Here is a 16426-nt window from a genome sequence, read left to right as displayed (position 1 = left end):
ATGCTAGCAGAAATATGACAAAGACCAGTGATGTATAGTGGTCTACAAACTTGACTAGGAAAATGACTTGAAATGAGAATTATGGGTTGAGAAATGATGACTCTACTGTCTTCAAGTAATTTTCAAGCCCTATGCGCTCCATAGCTACCAGTTGTCTGTCACAGAAATCCATTATAAAGACTTTTCAAACTGGACAATTTCTCTTACAGGGTGCAACCAGGCTGATTTACTGAATTACTACACCATATATCAAACCATGCATGTTCAGCTTTTATATAACACTAAAAGAAAACCAAAAATATCAGAATAGGATATCAGTATGTATTAACAGAAAAACCTATACAAACATAATGACTACGGAGGCTTGGAATAAGGTTATAAACCACTAGTAAAATGACAATATTCATGCTTGACCCCAGGTCTGTACAAAAACAGATTATAGGGAATCTTATCATTTGTCACCCCCTCCCCCTCCCAAAACAACTAACACTGGTAAATTACTTGACATGGTAAGCAGATTAAAAGCATCTACGTTGCACATCAAAATGAGAGAATGACTGAAGAAACAAGCGGCAAGTGGTCATCCAAGAGTCCTGGGCTCTCTATTGTTAACCCTTCTCAACCCCTCCCCTTTGCTCTTAACAGCTCTATTGGTCCCCTGTACTATATGTGTATGACATTATTACATAAGAATAACTAAATCCACATAACATTGTAGGGAGCATACTCAATATCATTACATTGTAGGATGCACGCTCACCATCATTACATTGTAGGAAGCACGCTCACCATCATTACATTGTAGGAAGCACGCTCACCATCATTACATTGTAGGAAGCACGCTCACCATCATTATATTGTAGGATGCACGCTCACCATCATTACATTGTAGGATGCACGCTCACCATCATTACATTGTAGGAAGCACGCTCACCATCATAACATTGTAGGATGCACGCTCACCATCATTACATTGTAGGAAGCATGCTCATCATTACATTGTAGGATGCACGCTCACCATCATTACATTGTAGGATGCATGCTCACCATCATTACATTGTAGGAAGCACGCTCACCATCATTACATTGTAGGATGCACGCTCACCATCATTACATTGTAGGATGCATGCTCACCATCATTACATTGTAGGAAGCATGCTCACCATCATTACATTGTAGGAAGCACGCTCACCATCATTACATTGTAGGAAGCACGCTCACCATCATTACATTGTAGGAAGCATACTCATCATCATTACATTGTAGGAAGCATGCTCATCATCATTACATTGTAGGAAGCATGCTCACCATCATTACATTGTAGGAAGCATGCTCATCATCATTACATTGTAGGAAGCATACTCATCATCATTACATTGTAGGATGCACGCTCACCATCATTACATTGTAGGAAGCACGCTCACCATCATTACATTGTAGGAAGCATACTCATCATCATTACATTGTAGGATGCACGCTCACCATCATTACATAGTAGGATGCACGCTCACCATCATTACATAGTAGGATGCACGCTCACCATTATTACATTGTAGGGGAAATACTAGCCAATGATTGAGCCAAGGAATAAACATGTTAAAAACCCTTCACATAACATAAGCTTATATTTAGAGCGACTCCCATACTGCGAGATCAGGAAAGACCGTTCTAAAAGCCTCCTTTAAGTCTTAGACTTTACTAATCTCACAGGACCACAATCCTGTCCTTGAAATATACAGAGCCATATTATGGCCTTGGCATGAGTCTTTATAAGTCTATGTATGATTTAGGGCAATGACTGGTAAAATCTACTACTAAGCAGGCAAGTCTCCAGGAAGAAAACATAAAATTATAGAGCATATGAGGAGGACTAAAACATGAAAGGTAACAGAGTTGAGAACTCATGCAAGGACCCAGTATGGTGGCAAACCTGGCTACTTTTGGTCCGTATTAGGGGCACATGTTATGTTAGTACATACAAGTTGTATTGTCCCAAAGAAAGGACACATCATGACACAACTGCTTGAATCAGTGAGACAATAACGGAAGCTTTTAAGTTTAAAGGAAATCTGTCAGGTGCATCACCCGCACTAAACCGGTTACACAGGCTTGTAGTGCGGGTGATGCTGAGTAAAACGGTACTCACATTGTGTAGATTCGCCCAGCTGTTCCGCCACAAATTGCATTTCTCTATATATGCTAATGAGGGCCTTGGGGCATGGGCAGAGCACCGATCCGAGCTTCGGGCACCTAGACGTCATCTTCGCCGGGCGGCCGCTGCGCCCGGCTCACTAATATTCATAAACCCCTTCCCTGCTCCTTTGGCTGGGTTATAGTACTGCACATGCGCTGCTTACTGTGAAACAACAACTGCAGCTATGAAGCCGAGGGGAACGCTGCTTCTGAGAGGACACAGTAAGCAGCGCATGCGCAGTACTATGCGGCCGCCCATCGAAGATGATGTCAGTGTGCCCGAAGCTCAGATCGGAGCTCCGCCCATGCCCCAAGGACCTCATTAGCATATATAGAAAAACGCAATTTGTGGCAGAACGGCTGGGCGAATCTACACAATGTGAGTACCGTTTTAATCAGCATCACTGGCACTACAAGCCTGTGTAACAGATATAGTGCAGGTGATACTACCGACAGATTTACTTAAAATCAAAACGATAAGATGCTACAATAAAGGCCTATAGGTGCCTGGTAATAAAAAATAAGGCTGTCTACATCAGGCTTAACCATGTCCAATAAATAAAAAAATAAAAAAAAATTAGCATAGTAAAATTACTATTAAATAGTTCAATGTTTTCTTGCAGTTAAAGGGGAATTCAAAGATCTTTATTTGACTATGCTATAGGGGCTGTAAAATTTGTGTAGTTCATAATATAGTGTATGTACCTGTGTGTGGCAGTTTTCTCACAATTCTTATGTGATTTTCACCCCAATATTTATTTTTTAACAGTATACAAAATGTTGTCTCAGATTTTTCCCAGGTTGCAATGCGGCTGAGACCTGACCTCACTAGTCAGCTGATGACAGGGAGCCTGTCTGCTTCAATGGGTGGAGGGATCACTTTGTGGGAGAGAGATCAATCTGCACCTAATTGTATTTTTGCAACAGCTTCAGGCACCCTAATTCAAAAACACAGGTCTTTTGAATGGATGCAGCTCATTTATGTTTTAATTGGCGGGGTGGCTGATGTGTGGGAGGGAGGAAAATTTAATTATGGGATTTGTAGGCAAAGAAGAAAACTCAAACAGGAAATACCAGTTCACAAAAAGCTAGCCACAGTGTTATGGTAATCTCACAACATCGCCATTGAGCCCCAAGACAAGCACAGATCCTTCCTAAGCATGTCCATTACTGTCTGGCAGGTACATACTAAAATCCCCTTATGGTGAATAACCCCTTTAAGTCAGCTGTTTAACCATGGAGTAACAAGGAGAGGACATTAATAACTACTGGCAGTGCTGGACTGTCCAAAAGGCTCTCAAAGTATACTTTAATAAAAATCTCCTCTAAACAAGGGACTTGGGTTAACAATGTAATACTCTCAACTAGGTCTGGTTGCAGAAGCTTTTAAGCATCTGTGTCAGTAATGTTCCTGCGAGCATTACTATTTTATGGCACAAACTCTTTGTTTCAGCCGTCTCCTCCTCCCTTCTTCAGACAGGGCTTTGTGCTTCCTTCAAACATTAGCGTTTTGCATATGAATACAAGTACATGGAGTAAACAATCTATCCGGTTTGGTCTGCTGAAGAATGACCTATGAATGGACAGGATAAGTCTCTTTATCTGTAGCTGTTGACAATGAATATCCATAGACGCAGCATCAAAGCGTGTAACTGCAATTACCAATAGTGTGCCATATACTTTCATGAGGCCATCACTCCATAATGTGCAAACCTCAAATGAAACCTGATAAACCCCAAAACATAACCACACATATTTTACCTCTTCGTCTATTCTTCATAGAAGCTGAAACTTACAGCAGGAGGTCATTTGTTGAATAATTAAATGTATATTAAAACGCTATACAAGTATTCACATGAATAGGGCTACATATGTGCCTGCAGGTACAATGCTTTTACTGTATATGTAATAAAGAAAAACAACATTGAGGAGTGGTTGATGTCTGAGGAGGATTATGACATAGTGGGTATAACAGAGACTTAGTACGATAGCTATGACTGGGCGGTCACCATACAGGGTTATAGTCTATTCAGGAAGGATCGGACAAAACGGAAAGGGGGAGGAGTTTGTCTTTATGTAAAGTCCAGTCTGAAGGCCGCACTGCAGGAGGATATATGGGAGGGAAACGATAATGTGGAGTCATTATGGGTAGAAATATATGGAGATAAGAATTAAAAAATTCTGATAGGGGTTTGCTATAAGCCACCAAACATAATGGAAGAGGCAGAAGATCAATTACTGAGTCAAATAAACAATGCAGCAAATCAGAATGAGGTGATAATAATGGGGGACTTTAACTATCCTGATATAAACTGGGAGACTGAGACCTGTGAATCTCATAAAGGAAACAGATTTCTGACTATAGCTAAAAACAATTATCTGTCCCAAATGGTGCAGGGCCTGACCAGAGGGGGCGCCCTACTAGACTTAATATTAACCAACAGACCTGATAGAGTAACTAAGGTGCAAGTAGAAGGATACCTAGGAAATAGTGACCATAATATAATAAATTATAACTCGTTCTTCAATAAGGGACTCTCTCGAGGGGCCACAAAAACAATGAACTTTAGGAAGGCAAAATTCTATCAACTCAGAGAAGCCCTTAACAATATAAAATGGGATAATGTCCTCAAAAACAAGAATACTGACACTAAATGGGAGACTTTTAAAAATATCTTAAACTCTCACTGTAAGATGTATATACCTTATGGGAATAAAAGGGTGAGGAATAAAAGAAAACCAATATGGATTAATAAAAATGTTATAAGGCACACTTTAGGACGACTGATGTGGAAAAGGACTTGGGAGTCTTAGTTAACAGTAAATTTAGCTGTAGTGACCAGTGTCGAGCAGCTGCTTCAAGGCAAATAAAATCATGGGGTGCATCAATAGGGGCATAGATGCCCACGACAAGGAAATAATTCTACCGCTGTACAAATCACTAGTCAGACCACACATAGAATACTATGTACAGTACTGGGCACCAGTGTACAAGGAAGATATAGTGGAGCTGGAGAGGGTTCAAAGACGGGCAACCAGAGTAATACGGGGAATGGGAGGACTACAGTACCCAGAAAGATTATCAGAATTAGGGTTATTTAGTTTAGAAAAAAGAAGGCTTAGGGGAGACCTAATAACTATGTATAAATATATCAGGGGACAGTACAGAGATCTCTCCCATGATCTATTCATACCCAGGACTGTATCTATAACAAGGGGGCATCCTCTACATCTAGAGGAAAGAAGGTTTTTACACCAGCACAGACGGGGGTTCATTACTGTAAGAGCAGTGGGACTGTGGAATTCTCTCCCGGAGGAGGTGGTCATAGTGAACTCTGTAAAAGAAATCAAAAGGGGTCTGGATGTATTTTTGCAGAATAACAACATCGCTGGTTATGTATATTAGATTTATGGGGACAGAACGTTGATCCAGGGATTTATTCTGATGCCATATTTGGAGTCGGGAAGGCATTTTTACCTCTAGTATGAGTTTTTTTTTGCCTTCCTCTGGATCAACTCAGTAGGGACTCCTTAGAGTTATAGGTTGAACTTTATGGACTCTGGTCTTTTTTCAACCTTATTAACTATGTTACTAGCTGCCACATATTACTTATTCAGCTCTACTAAACACATGAATACCAGTTGGCCCTAGAACAAATAACAGAAAATATCCCGCCACTGAATCGCATGCAAAGTGCAACTCTGGATTCCCATTGGTGCATCTATTGCATCATTGAAGTTGGGACCTAAACAATGCATTACAAGGCTGTAATGCTATAAACCAGATTATTGCAGTAATGTCATCTGTCTATTGTCCTGATCACCATTTCTCAGCTCCTATTTTCAAGTAAACATGGCCATACACCACTTAATGGAGAGAGGAGAGGTAAGCCGTTGCCAGAAAGAACAAAAACTAATTTCAAATCCATCTTGCCAGACCTTTCTCTTCCTTGACGTTATCTGCTTGGGGTGGTGCGCTTCCCTCCCTGCTTGATCTGTCTCTCTTCAGGAGATGGCTTCAGAGACTTACAATAGAGCTCGTATTCTGCAATAAGAATGACACATACAGTTGCACGCTTCTCGCAACTTTATCTAGAGACTGTAGGGGCTAGAGCACGGAGACTGACCAATTAAAACTTTTGACATGTCTGTGTGACAGACAAATGTTTTTATAAATGACAGTTATCTCAAATGGTCATACACCACAAGTGATAGTAAGTGTCTAGTGAGTATTACAGGTGTTATCTGAAGAGAAACCTTCAAATTGTAAACTGCTGGTAGAAATGAGCAAGAAAAACAATGTTCTAGGTCAGTTTTTTTTTACAAACTGAAGTGTGTTCCACTGGAAAACACCCTCCAGATGTTCACTAGGAATGCCGCGTAGCCTTTTCTCGGTATGCATTAATCTCTGGTTTATCAACATAACGGAACCTTTCCTGCTTCTATTAATATAACACTGGGATCAGTATACTGATAAAAAGACAAACTTAGATACATATTAAGTAATATGTTGGACTAGGGTGACCATTGGTGAGGCCTAGACACCATCATGTTCTCACCAGTGAGGCCCTGGTAGAAAAAGGTTAACAATTTCCTGGTGCAACCGATTAAAGGAAACCTGTCATCTGTGGCACCTGCACTAACCTGTCGGTACAGACACTGATGACAACGATACTTACCTGGTCCCATTTTGTGCTCTGGTTCTCATGCAATCTTCTGCCGTATCTTCTGTTCCGGGGCAGACTTGGAGCATGGGCTTTGTGACTTCACCGCTGCTGTTCTCTGCTGGGTCCCGCTACAAGCAAACAGCAGCAGTGACGTCACTAGGCTCAGCCCATGATCCCAGTTGGCCCCAAAACAGAAGATACAGAGGAAGACTGCAGGAGAACCAGAGCTTGGAACGGGACCAGGTAAGTAACATTGTCATCAATGTCACCTGCACTACCTGTCTGTACCAACAGGTTAGTTTGGGTGAAACTGATGACAGATTTCCTTTAAAAGGATTTTTCCAATTTAAATTTCACTAAATAAATAAATGAACTTAAAAATAAATACGGTCTGCTATGGGTGCAAAGAAATAAAAGTGCTGGCGCTCCAGTGCCTGCACCGACTTCACTGTGTAATGCCTGTACATTCCAAACCACTGTTGACAATACCGCTGAAGCACATTCGGAATGAGACCTGCGTAATACTTGGGGCTATATTCTAATATCATTAAACTAAACCGCTTATCTTTACCACTAAAATAGTGGGTGTGCAAGATTCCTGACTTAGTTAAAGATTTGCAGAGTACAATGTTTTAGGACATTACGGAGTTGCTTTTATTTTTTGTTGTAAATGAATGCAAAATTCTGTATTTAATTTTTTTAACCACATGGCAATGAAGCTCAATTTTCTTGTATTATGTTCTAGTGAATGGAAATCTTCTCATCTGACCTGAGATTAATTGCGTTTTTGATAACATTCTAGATGCGAATGCCAAAAGGACGTAAAACAAAAACCAACAACAAAAGAAACCCAAATTGAACTAAAATGACAAGCTAAAACCAAAGGCTTATATCGTCATAGCAACAGCACAGGAGTGGAATTACTCACAAGTGCACAGCGAGGGATGCACGAGCCAAACTGATTCACATTAGCAGAGGTTAAATATATAAGAGGCCTAGACAAAAGGCCAAGAAATGTGCAATGGTTAGGCAGAAAAAAAAAAGTCCTATCCCAGCAAAACCACAGATTATTTCAATTTTACTTTTCAAAACAAATGTGCAAGAAAACATAATGCAAGGAGATGTGGGGCATTTCCTGAATGCTTACAAAGCACATGCACTGACGTATAGCATCCTGTTTGCTGACCATGAAAAGCATCTACTACTTCATAGTATTTCAATAGATATTTTCCAGATGTATGAAATCGCAACAGAATGCAACACCATAAGCCAACGTTCACCAGTACCATAGTGGGTGGGGGTAAAGTCCACAAACCTTCGTTGAACAAGCCCTGGAGCACAGTCTGCACTATTACAATATTCTTGAATTTGTCTTTACCTTTAGGCGACAGGTTATTATCTTTAAGATCTATTTCAGTGCATTTCTGTAGATGGAAGCGATCAAGATTAAAGGGATTGTCCCATTACAGCAAACTCTGTCCATATGTCCTATTCGGGCATATGATGTCATGCTTGGAATCTTTATTGGAAAAAGTAGAAAGCCGCTGCAAAGAGTGGCTCTTAATCGGGAGGACATGCAATGATACAGCAGGGCATGCTGTTCAGAGCGGTGTTCCCCTTTAAATTGTTAACAGTGTTTTCTTCCTTTAGGAGACTGTATGCACTATTAAAGCCTTTAAGATGTAATTCGTTGGCCCAGATGAGCTGGTCACAGTTGCCACGGGACACGTTGCCACACTGACCATGCTGTAGCCTTAGATAAAAGGGGTTGTCTAGGCAGGAAGCAGATATATATACACACACACACACACACACACATTTTGCAGAGGGATACTTATACAGCCCACTGCCCTGTCACTGCCGGCTTCCCCAGCACTTGGTCTTCACCGCAGTCTTCTTTATTGCCTTCACTGATGCTTATGCAGATAGCAAATACTTGCCCAGCAGCCGATCTCCATGCTGTAATCCTCATGAGCCGCCGAGTATTTCCTGTCCACACGGACATAAACAGAGCTAGTAAAGAGGACTATGGGGTAGGACCGGCGCTGGGGAAATAGCCAGTCAGAAAACGGATGCTGACCCTGTGCAAAACAAAGTGCCTACAATTGGCAAATGAGCATCAGAAATGGTATATAAAGCAATGGCATAGGGTGGCATGGTCTGACAAATCATCTTTTCCTTTACATCAAGGGGCCAGTTGCATGTTTATCACTTAGGAGAAGGCAAGTTGTCAGATGCAGTGTAATGCCCTTGGCAAGGTTCTACTCAAAAACCTTGGGTCCAGGTATTCATGTAGAATTTACTTGGACATGTACCACCATCCCAAATATGATTACAGACTAAATAAACCACTTCATTACAATGGTATTCCCCAATGAGTGTGGCCTCTTTTACCAGGATAACATGTTCCTTAATGCTGAAAAAATCTATGAACATGACAAAGAGTTGAAGAGGGTGACTTGGTCTCAAAATTACCCAGACCTCAATCCAACTTAGGATCTGTAAGATGTGATGGAAAAACAAGTCTGATCCATGGATGATCTGCTTCAAAAAGTATAGGATCAGCTATTAACATCTTGGTGCCCGATACCATGAGACACCTTCAGCTTTAGAGGTCATGTTGAAGCCATCCATACCTCCACGGTTCAGAGCTGTTTTTTATGGTACAAGAACCTCCTACAAAATTTCAACCCGCTATAATTTGTTGCTTTTGCATTTCACCTGTACATTTCCTTCATTAATGTTTGGACGTGCTGTTTTTTGCACATTAGGCAGGTGGTGTACGATTGGTGTGTATAATAATTGCATGCATGGAGGAACAGCATATAGGTAGACCACAAATGTCTACTGTATTTCACCACATTTTGTCCAGGTCACATACACAGCTTTATGCTATATTTAGATATTTACCAATGACACACGTCACATAATGGTCAGCGTCATAATCCATCACTAAGTCTTTTAAGTTTAATTATGTACAATAAACACTTACCAAGGAGTCATCCCAAGTACTTACACATCTGAATATGAAGAATAATCCAGTAATATACAAGGATACTCATACACTTCAGCCTGGGTGTTAAAGGCTTTGCATGACAAACACAAATCTGAGGAACATTTGACAGACTGCTAAAACTTTTCAGCTGGAGTTCTTACTGGTAGAGGAATTTGCTTCTGACAGATCTCCTTCATATTTAAAAACTAAGCCATTTGTATCTTCTCAAAAGGCAATTACACAGTGACTGAACATGCTTATCTTGTCATTTCCATGTCCATGCCCCCACAACTTAGTTGATGAGCAAAAGCAGAGTATTGTTGAAAGCCTGAAGGCAGTTGAGTATACAATTTGTTGGAGAACTTTGAGAAGTTGTCAGAGCAGTAGGAAAATGTAGGGGGAAAAAAATATAAAAAAAATAAAATCTCAATTTATGTTAAAGGCAAAAAAAGGCAATACATTTTTTGTTACCTCTTTGGATCTCTAATCCTTGCATAGCACATTTTATCAGCCATGCAGTTGCAGAAATAACATCTGGTGGTATAATAACTGTAGAATTTTATATCTGCTATCGCTCAGCATAAACAAATTGAAGGAATGTTAAACAGTAACAATAGGCCTTTTGTGACCTACCAGTACAAAATTAACCAAAATGGGGTAAATCATGTGAATTATCTCTTCGTAATAAGATGAACTCAAGGTTTCCCATGGGTAACAATCAACACTGCTGAAGAAGTAGAAGCTTGGCTTAGCTTAAATGAAAGTCTTATCGAGAAAATGGGAAGTGTAATTGGTTAAATCACTGTAGTGGTTCTGTTCTTGAAAAGGGTTTTAAGATAACCTTTTGGTTCTGGAAAAAGTTTCAGTACACGATTATATGTAAATGACGTGTATCAAAACACAAAGCCAAAAATAATGAACATTTACCTCTTGGCCAACTCCAATTTCTGCTCCAAAGAAGAGATCTGGTAATGTTTCTTTACTTTCTCGGTGGGGGTAAAGTCAGATGTGTCTTCTCAGGGATTTGTGCAGGGGTTGTCTTGTTTGCACTAAAAGATGGAAAACCTAAATTTAATGTTGGTAATACCATGAAAGCAAAGGGGTAATAGCAAAATTTACATTTGAGTGTGAACTACCTCTTAAATGTGAGTAGTGCTTAAAATATTTCAAAGTTCTTAAAGAATGTCTGGAAGACCAGATTGTTAAACAGATTTAACTAAGGTTCTTTAACACAATAAAGGCACAAATAGTTACAACAGTCACAACGAGTGGCACAATAAGCTTTGAGGTTATTGAACAATGACAATATGCTTTGCAGGTACAAACAAACTAGGTGGTGCAGAAATGTATACATTACTGTTTTCCTTTTGACCAGCTCTTCTATAGAGCTTGAAAGAATGCACAGCTCATCTGATCCACAAAGTCAGATTGCTTCTACCTGTCAAAGTGCCAGTGTGAGTCCTCGTAGATGCTGCCACTTTCTATAACTTGTAATAACAATAAAGGACATCAACTTCTACCTGATCACATAATGACCACACTTCTAGCCACAGGTTACTATTACCTTGGTACTTACAGATTACAAGTTAAACCTTCACTGTACACAGCAGGAGGGCTTGTTCCATTTCCACCTTTCTTCTATTGACTCTATAGTAATGCTACCATCCCTACTTGCCCAGTCATTTTGCCAGGGCATGGCGATGCCACAGTGTACCATGGTACACAATCCCATTGTTACTTGATAGTCAAGCTTCTCAGGCTCTATTTTGGGCCCACCAAGAACACAGTATATAAATTAAAATCCCATTAGAGCACAGATACATTTAAATAACATACACAAATCTTTAAATCAGTTCTTTTAAAAGAGGGCATAACAGTCTTTTAGGAAATCACTTTTACCCACTTACACACAAACCTGGAGGTGGAAATTCCATTTGTTGATGGTATCTTACTATATGGATGTTATCATCGAGCTACAAGAATATTTACTCGCCCCAAACCCCAAAGCATTTGCACCAATCCTCCCGGTTGTTGGTCCTCTCGGCTACTTCATTGTTGCTGATGACCTTCCCTCAATGCAGAAACTGCGCCACTTAACCACTGACTGAGGTGGGACACGCTGAGGCCAATGATTGGTTGAGCAGGGCAGTTCCTGAAGGGACAGAAGATCAGCAACGAGGAAGTAGCTGAGAGGAATGGGAGCATTAGTGCGAAGGTTGCAGGGGATTAGGGCAGGAGAGTATAGTTTTTTTAAACTTTACCTCACCCATATATACAATTTTTATCCCCCGGTAACCTCTTTAAGTTAAGTGATTGAAACTTAAAAGTAAAGCTTTAATCAAGGTCATTTTTGGTAAAATTATCTTTTGATATCTATGTTCCGAGAATTCGTATGTATATGTATATATATGTTGTCTAACCAAAGATGGCGTTGGACAGTTTTTTCTAGTTTCAGTTAACCATTATCTTTGTTCTGGCCAGCTCCCAGTGATATTTGAAACTATCCAACTGACCTTGGTAGAATAAAGAAGCTTTTGTAGGATAATGAACTTTTTGTTACATTAAGAAACTGTAAAAGGGACACTGTGATCGGTAATAAAGTTATACACCATGAGCCACCAGTGTTCCTTAGCCAATCAGCTCACACTCAGAGTTTTGCCATATAAAAAGGGCTGTAATCTAATTTTGGGTATGCTTTTTTCCTGCATGTAAGGAAACCTCCACCTGTATCGATACATGTGCATTAAATGTCTGTTAATCAACACGGCTGGAGTTGCGCTGATCACAAGGAGAAATAGAGCCTAACAGTCAACTTTTCTATATACTAGTAGGCGAATGGAATAGATACTGCAACCTACAGAGAGGAGGCAGATTTCTATAAAGCCATGATACATACAGACTCATCTTTCCAGATTAGATACAAGGAAAGGAACATGACATCAGCCCATTATTCACTTAAGTATTACAACTACATCTTCCCATACAGATCAATGACCCCTGTGTAGGCTTCAAGCTGAGATATTGATGACACCACTTATTAATTATTAAAACCAGGTATCACAGTGTCACCATAGGGTCAGGGAGTATTCTATATAACTAGGATTCATTTGCAACTCTAGTATATTGATGAACTAATCTATACTAATAATTATTCTACCTAAAAAAATTGCATAGAACGCACAACGTAACAAATTAAGAAAACTCCACATCTATTCCTTACATTTGGGTAATGTACATTAGGTGAGTTAGCAAATATTGGAGACAGATGAAAGAGATGACTGTAGGATCAGGCTTCTCAGGGTTTTGGTATATGTTTATACCAATACTATTTGCACAGTTGTGCAACAATTTTTCATTGCTCCAAAAAATCTGCTTAAAAAATGTATACAAGAGTACACACCAATTATTTGCTAAATAAAAATATATTGTAATGCATTTTATCCAAATACTAAACAACTAAATATACATAAAAGAATTTTTTTTTTATCCGGGATTGACGATTTTTTTCCCTTATGTACTACATAAACAGATTTTGCAAGTTTATTTATTATCTATGGCAGTATATAACATTCAGTGGTCAATGACACACTCATAGGCAATAAATGGAGAAGTGGTCAAGTACGCGCACTGCCACTCCATTTAGACAGGAGCTTCAGAGTCACATTATAAAAGCGGGTACTCCGGTGGAAAACAATTTTCTTTAAATTAACTGGTGCCATAAAGTTAAACTGATTTGTACCGTATATACTTGAGTATAAGCCTAGGGTGGGAAATACATCATCCCCCCTATATCATCCTCTTCCCCCCCGTCATCATCCCCCCCGTCATCATCCCCCCCCCCCCCCCCGTAATCATCCAGACCCCCGTCATCATCACCGCCTGTCAATCCCTTCATCAGTGGTCTTCAACCTGCTGGCCTTCAGATGTTGCAAAACTGCAACTCCCAGCATGCCCAGCAAGCATAATAAGTGTATTGTATCCATGAGTGTTTATTCCCTATAAACGTGGCCTCCAAACTGTGGACCTCCAGCTGTTACAAAAATTACAATTCCCAGCAGGCCCGGACAGCCATCGGCTGTCCGGGCACGCTGAGAGTTGTAGTTTTGAAACATCTGGAAGTCCGAAGGTTGAAGACCACTGTGGCTTTCGTCATCATTCAGACCCCCCTTTAGTTTTCTACTCACCTCCCCTCGGTGGGAAGGAAGGGTGAGCTGGTCCGGGCCATCTATGCTGCAGGAACCGTCCAGTGGGGAGGGTTAGTCGTTCCAGGCTGTCCATTTTCACCGGGAGGCCCTCTTCTCCGCTCCGGGCCGGCTCCGGCCTAGTGACGTTGCCTTGACGACGACGCACAGGGACGAATGTGCACAGCAGACGTCTGCTGTGCACGTTCGTCCCTGTGCGTCGTCGTCAAGGCAACGTCACTAGGCCGGAGCCGGCCCGGAGAAGAAGGCCCCGGCCGGCCCGGTGAAAATGGACAGCCCGGAACGGAACGACTAACCCTTCCCACCTGACGGTCCCTGCAGCATAGATGGCCCGGACCAGCTCACCCTTCCTTCCCACCGAGGGGAGGTGAGTAGAAAACTAAAGGGGGGTCTGGATGATGACGAAGGCCGCAGTGGTCTTCAACCTGCAGACCTCCAGATGTTGCAAAACTACAACTCCCAGCATGCCCGGACAGCCAATGGCTGTTCGGGCATGCTGGGAGTTGTAGTTTTGCAACATCTGGAGGTCCGCAGGTTGAAGACCACTGATAAGGGATAGACAGGTGGAGAGTTCACTCGAGTATAAGCCAAGGGGGGCGTTTTCAGCACGAAAAATCGTGCTGAAAAACTCGTCTTATACTCGAGTATATATGGTAAATTACTTTTATTCGAAAATCTTAATCCTTTCAGTACTTATCAGCTGCTGTATGCTCCAGAGGAAGTTGTATTTCTTTCTGGAGTTCTTTTCAGGCTGACCACAGTGCTCTCTGCTGACAACTCTGTCCATATCAGGAACTTTTCAGAGCAGGATAGGTTTGCTATGGGGATTTGCTTGTATTCTGGACAGTTCCTGACATGGACAGAGGTGTCAGTAGAAAGCACTGTGGTCAGACTGAAAAGAATTCCAGAAAGAAATACAACTTCCTGCGGAGCATACAGCAGCTGATAAGTACTGGAAGGATTAAGATTTTTAAATACAGTGGTCCCTCAACATACGATGGTAATTCGTTCCAAACGACCCATCGTTTGTCGAATCCATCGTATGTTGAGGGATCCGTGCAATGTAAAGTATAGGAAGCTGTACTTACCTGTCCCCGCCGCTCCGCACCAGGTCCTCACCGCTGCCGCTGCTGTTCCAGGGGCTCCCGATGCTGTCCCGCTGCTCCGGTGTCTTCTTCGCGATCCTCCGGTGTCTTGCGTATCTTCTGCAGGGTCCGGGCCTCGCTTTCTGGTGACGTTATTACGCTGCTGCACCGGCGCGGCGTGCGTAGTGACGTAATAACGACGCCGGAAAGCAAGGCCCGGACCCTGGAGAAGATGCGCAAGACACCGGAGGATCGCGAAGTGGACCCGGAGCAGCGGGAATAGGTAAGTGAACCTGCTGGGGCACATTACACTGCTATCCGACAGCGGCTTAAGCATTTTGCACTGTCGGATAGCAGTTAATGCGATGGCCCCGACATATAAAAGCATCGTATGTCGATGCTGACATCGACATGCGATGGCCTCTGAGAGGCCATCGAATGTCGATTTTATCATATGTCGGGGGGTTACTGTATAAGTACATTTACAAATCTGCTTAACTTTCTGGTATCAGTTGATAAAAAAAAAAAAGTTTTCCAATGGAGTACCCTTTTAAGATCATTAGGAGAACAGTTGAACCCCTATCCCCAACCCCCCCTCCCCAATGATTAGACATGTATTCCTTATGCACAAGGTAGGAGGATAAGGGTCTATGGTTGCAAAACCCCTTTAAAAGAGCTCTGAAATAAAGAAGACATATAATGTGTTGTCTGCTATGTACTTCTGGTATTTAGGCACCATTAGTTTTTCTCATCTTATCTAGGCAACAAAACAGGCTGTGTTCAATAGTCTGTCTAATGTGTATCAACAGCTACCGTATTGTTACTCTAACAGCAAGGTCATTTACATTAATACAATGCAGTTTGGTTTTTTTAAGCATCACCAATAAATACATCCTGAGGAGATAGGCAAATGCTTATTTATAAAAAAAATGCAATAAGAAGAAAAAACAAAAATAAAATCACCAACCAAGAGAATATATCTGAGATATACCCAAATTTACCCAAATGTGCATAAAGAGGGGAAAAAAAACAGCAGGGCGAGCAAATCGGATCACATGAGCCGCATAGGAAGTTCAGCGTATTATGAGTTCAACAAAGTGACACTTTGTATGTAAAAGCTGATTGTGTCCCTTCATTGTCATTATACAGTGTAAAATATGCGGAATACTTTTAATTCTAGAAAACACATTTGTAAGGTCTCCTGCACCTAGTGAAGCTGTGCGCCTGTATGGCGGCAGACAGAGTCCTTATGGTTCTATATTACACTGTGCCGCCTTGTGTTCA

At 41.3% G+C, this 16426-nt stretch overlaps 1 protein-coding gene across 14 annotated transcripts in view; it reads right to left on the bottom strand.

Moving 5' to 3' along the window:
- The window catches only part of FAM110B (family with sequence similarity 110 member B), a 282271-nt gene that overhangs the window by 81572 nt on the left and 184273 nt on the right, over positions 1–16426 (bottom strand). For 13 of the 14 annotated variants that reach the window (XM_056521982.1, XM_056521980.1, XM_056521981.1 and 10 more), the window contains one exon: positions 10783–10904. The gene's annotated coding sequence lies outside the window, so the exon portion shown is untranslated. Of the gene's footprint in view, positions 1–6132; positions 6196–10782; positions 10905–16426 lie in introns of those variants that run through there. The other variant, XM_056521989.1, reaches the window with a different exon arrangement.

Source organism: Hyla sarda, chromosome 5 (genome assembly GCF_029499605.1).
Source record: "Hyla sarda isolate aHylSar1 chromosome 5, aHylSar1.hap1, whole genome shotgun sequence".
NCBI classification, from domain to species: Eukaryota; Metazoa; Chordata; class Amphibia; order Anura; family Hylidae; genus Hyla; species Hyla sarda.
Note: the sequence above shows the minus strand (reverse complement) of the source record. Positions and strands in the feature narration are given on the sequence as shown.